Source organism: Gossypium hirsutum, chromosome D10 (genome assembly GCF_007990345.1).
Source record: "Gossypium hirsutum isolate 1008001.06 chromosome D10, Gossypium_hirsutum_v2.1, whole genome shotgun sequence".
Classification (NCBI taxonomy): Eukaryota; Viridiplantae; Streptophyta; class Magnoliopsida; order Malvales; family Malvaceae; genus Gossypium; species Gossypium hirsutum.
Window position 1 is genome coordinate 55,421,723 of NC_053446.1, and position 9,332 is coordinate 55,431,054.

The following is a 9,332-nucleotide window of genomic DNA, read 5'->3' on the forward strand; positions in this document are numbered from 1 at the left end:
ATAATCGAAAATTTTCAAACATACAAATTTTAAATAAAAACTCATTCTCGGGAATTCGACACGTTGTGTCCTAACGCATTGGATATGACATGTTATTTTCTCGAGACGAGGATTTTAAAAATAAAGGCAATGTTCGATATTTAGGAATTTTGTGAAATCAAACCCTAACTTACTCGGTTTTGACTTTCTCATTTGACCCGAATAATCAAATATCATTCTCAAACGTATAAGTTCTTTTTTAAAGTTAAAAGATAAACTTAATTTTGAAGATTAAAAATGTTGCGCCCTAACTCACTGGGTGTGACTTTTTATTTCTTTGAAATAAGAGTGTTTTATTATTCAATTTATTCAAGTTAAAAGGATCATATTTTTAAAATCTTTTCAAAATTTTGACATTAAGACACTAAACAATCAATTCGGTACCAATTGTGGGCGTTACGAGGGTGCTAACCCTTCCTCGTGAGTAACTGACTCCCGAACCTACTTTCTCAAAATTCGTAGACCAAACCCGTTTTTAAGGTGAGCCGATCACACCCCAATAAAGGATCGATGGCGACTCCCATTTCCTTTTTTAAAGTCGATCCCCATTTTTCAAATTTCAAATTTCAAAAAAATGGTTTCGACAGCTGTAGAAGCCCAAATTTGCTGGCCCAGTAAAAAATAAAAACAATGGCCCAAATTACACTCAACATGCCCAAAAAAAACTCTATCCCAGGAAACTAAAAATTTTCAACAGTAGAGAACCCTAGCAGCTACTGGCCGCCGCTCCTGCTTCTGCCCAGCTTCAGCACCGCATGCCCCTGCCCAATGCCTCAGCACTGCACACCTCTGCCACCGCCGCACACCAGCATCTATCGCACGCGTTTGACACCACCTGCAACACGCAAAAGAAGAAAACGACAAACAGACAATCTAAATCACAAACAACAAAAAAATAGAAGTTTAACAGTTTTAAAGATTGACTATATAAGCCGAACACAAGCATTGTAATAGCTTCTTCCCTTTTTACGAACATCTAAATAAAAAAAAGAAAAGTAGAGAAAATTTCGAAAGGAAAAGTTTTTTTTCGGTTCTTGTTTTCATTTTATTGTTTTTATCTCTTTTTATTTTTTATCTATTTTATTTTCATTTTTGTACTAAAATAAAAAGAAAAAGAGAGAAGCGTACTTGAAACGTGCCACGGCCACGTCATTGGGGGTCCTCCCTCAGTCACCGAAATTGGTCATTAACAGCGAGGCCGGAAATCAGGGGTCCGTGGCTCGTTCTGGTACTTTCACTTGTCTTTTGAAGATTTTGGCGTCAAAACGGGCATGGGAAGGTCGATTAGATCAAATGGCTTCTTTTTTGGGACTCCGACCGCCGTATACAGCAGTCACCGCCGTCGCCGGCTAACGGCCATGGCGGACGGACGGTGGCCTTTGTGGCCGGAGGAGAAGAAAGGGGGAGAGTGTTGAGAGGGGTATTCTGTTTTTTTTAAAGAGTGAAAGATAATGAATTTTTTCTAAAAAAATTGAAGTTTTATACACCCCCTTAACGACGTCGTTTAGGGCTTGGCACCATAGCCCTAAAACGACGTCGATTCACTTTTTAGACCCGAAATCGACCCGATCCAGTAGCAGACCCGCGTGTTTTTGCTTGGAGGGGCTAATTGCATGTTTAGCCCCTTCGCTTTTGCTCCTTATCGCAATTCGGCCTTTGCTTATTTTACATTTTGGCCCCACGAATTTTCTACACGTTTCATCTTGGTCCGCGGTGAAACGATGCGCTTTAGGGCCGGGATTATTTCCCAGTCAGTCCCTATCTTCTGAAGTGCGTCCCAATTCAGTCCCGAACCACACTCTTTTGTTTATTTGCGATTTAAACCCCAGATTTTGGGCCCAATATTATTTATTTTAAATGTTTCACCTAATATTTATTTAAATTTTTTATTTATTTGCATCATTTGTTTTAAACTACTATATATATTGTCCTTTAACTTTTTTAATTTTTTTATCTTTAATTTTTAATAAAGAAAAAGATACTGTTTTGTGTTTTTATTTATTGTATTTTATTTATTTTAAACTATATTAGTATTTTTCATTTTAAGTTTCATATTTTGTTTGCTTGAGATATTTACCATTCATTTCAAATTGATCTCATATGTTATTTGTTTTATATTATTAGCTACGCAAAATTGTTCTCGATTATTTTGTTTACTCGGATTATTAATATTGGTATGTTAAAGTGATGCATGTGGTATGATTATTATCATTATGCACGTGTAATTTGTTAATCTGTTTTCACATTATTGCCATTTATTAACGTGATAATTTATTCGTGAATTGTCATTTCATGTTCTATATTATCGTTTCATTTTATTTCATCGCTTCAAAGTTACGTTTGATTTGTATACACCCGTAGTAAACCGTTTTATTTTCTCACAAAACAAATGCACCTCGTTCAAGTGGTCATTATTCAAAAAAGCAAATTTCGAGAATAAGACAATATTTTGCGTTTGGGAATTCGAGAAAACGTACCCTAACGCGCTGGGTTTCAATTTCATGTTTAACCTAAATAGCAAAATATCCTTTTAAATTATGACTTTTGAATAAGCAAAATTCCGTGTTTAGATTCAAGAAGATCGTACCTTAACTTACTGGGTTTCGATTTTCGCGATAAATCTAAATACACGAACCTTTTCAAACTTGAGTTTTTAAACGATCTCGGGAATTAATAAAAGATCGTGTCCTAACTTACTGTGCATAATCTTTTTTAAATCCGAGATAGCTAAATATCTTTTAAATAAATAAGTTTTTAGCATTCGTTCGCGCATTGGGAATTCAAGACATTGTGTCCTAACTTACCGGATATAATTCTCTTTCTCGATTAATGTAAAGTTTGCCATTTTCTTGAAAATTTTCAACATTTGACAAATGATCGTATTTTTAATCTCTTTAAAAGTTTCCAATTCTCGACACAAAGACATTAATTAATCAACTAGGTACCAATCTTGGGCGTTACGAGGGTGCTAATCCTTCCTCGTATGTAACCGACTCCCGAACCCGTTTTCTAAATTTCGTAGACCAAAATCATTGTTTTGATAAAATCAAATCATTTATTAAAAACAACTATTTTCTAAGGTGACCCGATCACACCTCATTAAAAAGGATTGGTAGCGACTCCCATATTCGATTTCATTTTTCAAAACCCAAGTCGACCCCGTTTTGTCAAAAAATGGTGTCAACAGCTTGGCGACTCCACTGGGGACGTAATTGAGAGTCAAGCCATATGTTGATTACTTTTTGTCTTTTTGTCGAAAATTGAAAATTTGGTTTAAACTTGCGATCCTTTTGTTGCATTTCATTCGTCTTTGTTTTTATCATTATGGTCTATAATTGCTGTGTTAATTCTGATACTTTTCTGCACATTGCATTGCATGACCACTCAGTCTTACCCTTTTAAGTGGGAGTGAGAAACTAGTCCTTCGTGAGGTTTTCACCTCCGTGCAGGATAGTGGCTCGCTTTCGGGATACATTCGTACCTATGTCTTCGTGAAATTTTCATCTCCATGCAGCCATAGGGAAATGTATTCCCCTGAACTGAACTTAGTCCGTATGAGCCTATAATGAATGAGAATTGAGGAATCTACCGGTTCGGGTACCCTTACTTTAGAGCCGAACTGCATATAGTGAGCCTTAGTTGCCCCGCCTTAGGAATAATTACACCAAACTCTAGTGATCTCCCGAGTAGGCGCTTAATTTGTTTCTTTCTTACTTACTTTTGTACTAACATGTTTCGTTTTGTTTTAGTCATGATTGCATTACAATTTTCATCATAAGAGAGGTGTTGATTCAAGTTCAGTATCTAAATAGAGAGCTTGTCATAAGAAAATGAGCTTCTTGATAAAATGGAAGACTATGCGGTCGTCCGAATATGGTCCGAGAAAATGTAACGATGGAAGAAATAATAGTCTGGTGGATGAGTACACGACTTTGCCTCGTTGCCTGAAGATTCAAGCTGACAAGGATTATTCGAGAGCTGCTGAACTTTATTAAAGAGAAGCCAACGAAAATCACGAGGATGAGTGAGCAACGAGTCGCGGCCCGGATCAAGCAAAAAAAGAGATAGAAGAGATGTTCCTTTTGAAGAGTTCGTGAGATTTATCTTAACGCTCGAATGAAGAAGAGGATCGAATGTCTCCGCCTATGAGGGCAGAACCGTATATATATCCATTTTATGTAAAGAGATTTGTTTTCTAGTAAAGTTGTTCTAATAGAATTGAATCAAGAATCAACGTCTCTTTTTGCATTCATGCATCTGCATTACATTTCATTGCATACAATAAATTTCCTAAAATCTAAAAAGTGCATTGAGTTCAGAACTCTAGTACAGAGCCAGATAGATGGTAAAGAATTGGAATTCTTTGAATATATCGATAGTTTGGAAGGTAAAGATGTTTGTACCTTTGAGGAAGAAACTAAGAAAAAAACTATTAGGAATTTGTTTCTACATCCCTAGAGGCATTCTGGACAACGGGACTGTGGAGGAGATTCTTGTGTTTTCAGGACCAGTTCAGAGTAATATTCAGAACACTGTTATTGCTCTAAGCCTAGGAGCAATCGAAAATCCTTTTGTGAAAAAGACACATGTCCACTTTTTTTTTTATTTCAATGAAATGCATCTTTGTGTTTTGTCTTGGCAAACATTCTTTTGTTCCTTTCATTTCATTCATACCACACAGATAATTTCCCTTTGATTCATTGGTTCTTTGAGCCTTCTTTCACTTTTCTTCTTTGACACTGCTATTGACTCATAATCTCCTTTTGAGCAAGATGTGTCCAGAGGAACCTCAGGACTTTGAAGATGATCGAGACTATAGCTTATCTCCTAATTTATTAAGGATGGTAGGGCAAGTCGAAAAACAAATCCTACTTTACAAAAAAGAAATCAGTTGGAAATTGTGAGCTTAGGAGAAGAGAAAAAGGTGAAGATCAGAGCCTGTATCACCAGAGAGACAAAGCGAGATGTCATTAAGTTACTCCAAGAATTCAAAGATGTTTTCGCATGATTGTACCAAGATATGCCTGAGCTACTAAGACGTGTGGACGCTATTGAGGCTAAGAAGATCTTGGAAGAGGTCTATAAGGGTGTCTGAGGAACACATGCATTGATTTTGCAATGGCCAAGTAAATCATGAGATTTAGGTACTACTGGTCCACCATGGAAGGGGATTGCATCAGTTATACCAAGAAACGCCACAAGGGCCAAATTTACGGAGACAAGATTTATGTGCTTCCTTTATCTCTTCATGTTATGACTTTTCCATAGACTTTCTCTATGAGGGGCATGGATGTCATTGGGCCGACCTCGCCAAAAGCTTCTGACGGTCATCGATTCATCTTTGTGTTCGTCGATTACTTCATCAAGTGGGTAGAGGTTGTTTCATATGTCAATATCACAAAGCTGACAATCAGCAAATTTCTTGAAGAATCATATGTCAATATGGAATGCCAAAAAGGATCTTATTAGACAATGTATTAAATTTGAACAACCGCGCGACATTAGAAGTTTGCAGTCTGTTCAAGATTAACACCATGTCGCCCCAAAATGAACGATTCAGTGGAGGCAAAAAAAACAAAAAAAAAACCAAAAATAAAAAAACCTCTACCGGGGCAACTCATTTCTCATTGGTATATGGAATAGAGGTAATTTTACCCATCGAAGTTGATATTCTTTCACTTCGAATCTTGTCAGAGCTAAAGATGGATGAAGTTGAATGAATCCAGGCCCGTTATTATCAGTTAAAATTTGATTGAAGAGAAAAGTTGAAAGCTATCCGTCATGGTCAAATGTACAAAAAGTGAATGATGCGAGCTCACCAAAAAAGGTTCGCCCCAGAGAATTCCATGAGGGGAACCTAATATTGAAGAAAATCCTTCCCATACAAAAGGATTTCAGAAGAAAGTGGATGCCAAACTGGGAAGGACCTTATGTGGAAGGCCTTATCTGAAAAAGCGTCGATATTGACCAGGATAGATGGCAAGAACTTGCCTAATCTTGAGATTTCTGATTCAAGCAATAAATACTTCATTTGAAAAAAAAAACAAATGAAAAGAAAAAAGAAAAGAAAAATGAAAAAGAAAAAGGAGAGGCCAATGTGAAAACCCGCAAAGGGCACCTTGAGACCAAAGGGGTTTTGAATTGAAAACCCAGAAATGGGCTGTTCAAATTTCGATCAAAGGTGGGGCATACGGTAGTCTTGCCCTCTCTGAATTAATAAGAAGGAGAGATACTACATCTTGGGGCATCAACAAAGTCTTCTAGGACTTCTAAACACATATCAGGTTCAAAAAGGTCCTCAAGGAGTTTGGGGCAGAGAAACTCATACTACGATATCTGGGGCACCTATTTCCATTTTATTCATTTTTTGTATTTTTAACAAAATACGCCATCTTAATTATTTTATTCTCATTTTGTATTCTAGCAAAATTTGTTATCTTGATTGATTCATTCATTTCGAGCTTTGTTCTCAACAAAACTTCATCTTGTCTATTTTGATAATATTTTTCAAGCATTTTTCCATGAAATAACTATTAATAGGCTGTTAACATTCAAGCAAAAGGAGTTTTGCATATTACTCTGAAAGTTTCTAAATAATACAGAACCTGAAACAAGATTATTGTTTGGAACACACCAAGTTTAAAGGTCGAAATATCTAAGGAGGAAAAGTCTAAATTAAGACTATCCTTTCAGATTTTATTGTTCAAGCATGGATTGAACAAAAATGAAAAAATATCATGTTGGTGACAAAGCTTCAATGAACAAACGAGCAATGACCACCGGGTAATAAGAAGAGGTTTCTCGGAGGAGAAAGTACTACAATTGTGCATAAATATTTGGTACGATACCCTGGGAATGTTGTAGGAGACCAAAGGGATTCAGATCCTGTATCCCTGAATTACAGTGGGAGAGGATTGAGAAGGAGCCAGATCTTATACTCAGTGATAGGAAAATGGCTCGAATTTTATGTCCCAAAGTTACAGAGGACTTAACCTTGAAGATTACAACAGATTGAACTTTGAAGATTACAGTGGGGGCAATCCAGTTAAGTAAGAGTTAAGTGTTACCAGCTGAACAAGATGGTGTTCTGATATGTTGGTAATAGAGCCTTAGTGAATATGAGCAATCACAACTCAAACATTAAGGGATTATTTCTTATGACATTTCTGCATTCTTGCAAATATCATTCATACACATCTAGTTATGAGCATTTGATTCATTTTGATTATGGCATCCTAATCACTAGGCATAAGTAGGTCCATGTAATGGATTCTACAGGTCATGTTCCTCAGAGAACAGATCAATGAAGTTACCTTCCCTGGCAGTGCAGTGGAGCAGATTAAAGCTACAACGACGAATCTTGCTTCCCTGACATTGCAATTTAAAAGATTGAAGCCGCAATGGCGAATCTTTCCATGGCGATGCAGTAGAGCAGATTAAAGCTACAACGGTGAATCTTGCTTCCCCGACATTGTAATTTAAAAGATTGAAGCCGCAACGGTGAATCTTAATTCCATGGCGATGCAGTGGAACAGATTAAAGCTATAACGGCGAATCTTGCTTCCCCGATATTGCAATTTAAAAGATTGAGGCCGCAACGGCGAATCTTACTTCTTTAGTGGTGTAATGGAACAGATTAAAGCTACAACAGTGAATCTTGCTTCCCCGACACCGTAGTTCAAAAAGTTTGAAGCTATACATTGCAGATCTTGTCTTCCTGTATTGGCAGCAAAGTAGATCGAAGATAACAACTCTTATCTTCCTGTATTGGCACCGAAGTAGACTGAAGATAGCAAGTTTTGTCTTCTTGTGTTGGTAGCAAAGTAGACTAAAGATAATAGATCTTGTCTTCCTGTATTGGCAGCGAAGTAGATCGAAGATAGTAAGTCTTGTCTTCCTGTATTGGCAGCGAAGTAGACTGAAGATAACAGATCTTGTCTTCTTGTATTGGCAGCGAAATAGATCGAAGATAGCAAGTCTTATCTTCCTGTATTGGCAGCAAAGTAGACTGAAGATAACAAGTCTTGTCTTCCTGTATTGGCAGCGAAGTATACTGAAGATAACAGATCTTATCTTCCTGTATTGGCAGTGAAGTAGATCGAAGATAGCAAGTCTTGTCTTTCTGTATTGGCAGCGAAGTAGACTGAAGATAACAGATCTTGTCTTCCTGTATTGGCAACGAAGTAGATCGAAGATAGCAAGTCTTATCTTCCTGTTTTAGCAGCGAAATAGACTGAAGATAGCAAGTCTTGTCTTCCTGTATTGACAGCGAAGTAGACTGAAGATAACAGATCTTGTCTTCCTGTATTGGCAGCGAAGTAGATCGAAGATAGCAAGTCTTGTCTTTCTGTATTGGCAACGAAGTAGACTGAAGATAACAGATCTTGTCTTCCTGTATTGGCAGCGAAGTAGACTGAAGATAGCAAGTCTTGTCTTCCTGTATTAGCAGCAAAGTAGACTGAAGATAACAGATCTTGTCTTCCTCTATTGCCAGCAAAGTAGATCGAAGATAGCAAGTCTTGTCTTCCTGTATTGACAACGAAGTAGACTGAAGATAACAGATCTTGCCTTCCTATATTGATGGTGAAGCAGATCGAAGAGGCCATAGTTTGTAGCAAAAAAGATTAAAGCCACAACGTCAAATCTTACTTCCCTGGCGGTGCAGTGGAACAGATTGAAGCTACAACGGCAAATCTTGTTTCCCCGACATTGTAATTTAAAAGATTGAAGCTACGATGGCGAATCTTACTTTCCTAACATTGCAATTAAACATACAAAAGCCAATCCTATCTCCCTAAAGTTGCAGTGGAGTGGATTAAAATCATAGATCTTATCTCTCTGAAGTTGCAGTAGAACAAATCGCATCCAGTCTTATCTCCCTAAGCAGTAGTGGAGCAGACAAAAGAAACCAATCCTATCAAGCAGACAAAAGAAACCAATCCTATCTTCCTGAAGTTGCAGTTGAGCAGATCAAAACCACAGATCTTATCTCTCTGAAGTTGCAGTAGAGCAGATCACATCCAGTCTTATCTCCCTGAAGTTTCAGTGGAGCAGGCAAAAGAAACCAATCCTATCTCCTTAAAGTTGCAGTGGAGCGAATCAAAATCACAGATCTTATCTCTCTAAAGTTGCAGTGGAGCAGGTTGAAGATACCAATCTCATCCCCATAGAGTTATAGCAAAATAGATTGAAGTCATATCTCTCTAAAGATGCTATAAAATGGATCAAAGCAACAAGACACGGTAGATTGGAATGAAGCCACTTGAAGAGAAGCACCCAAAGAAGTCAAGCCT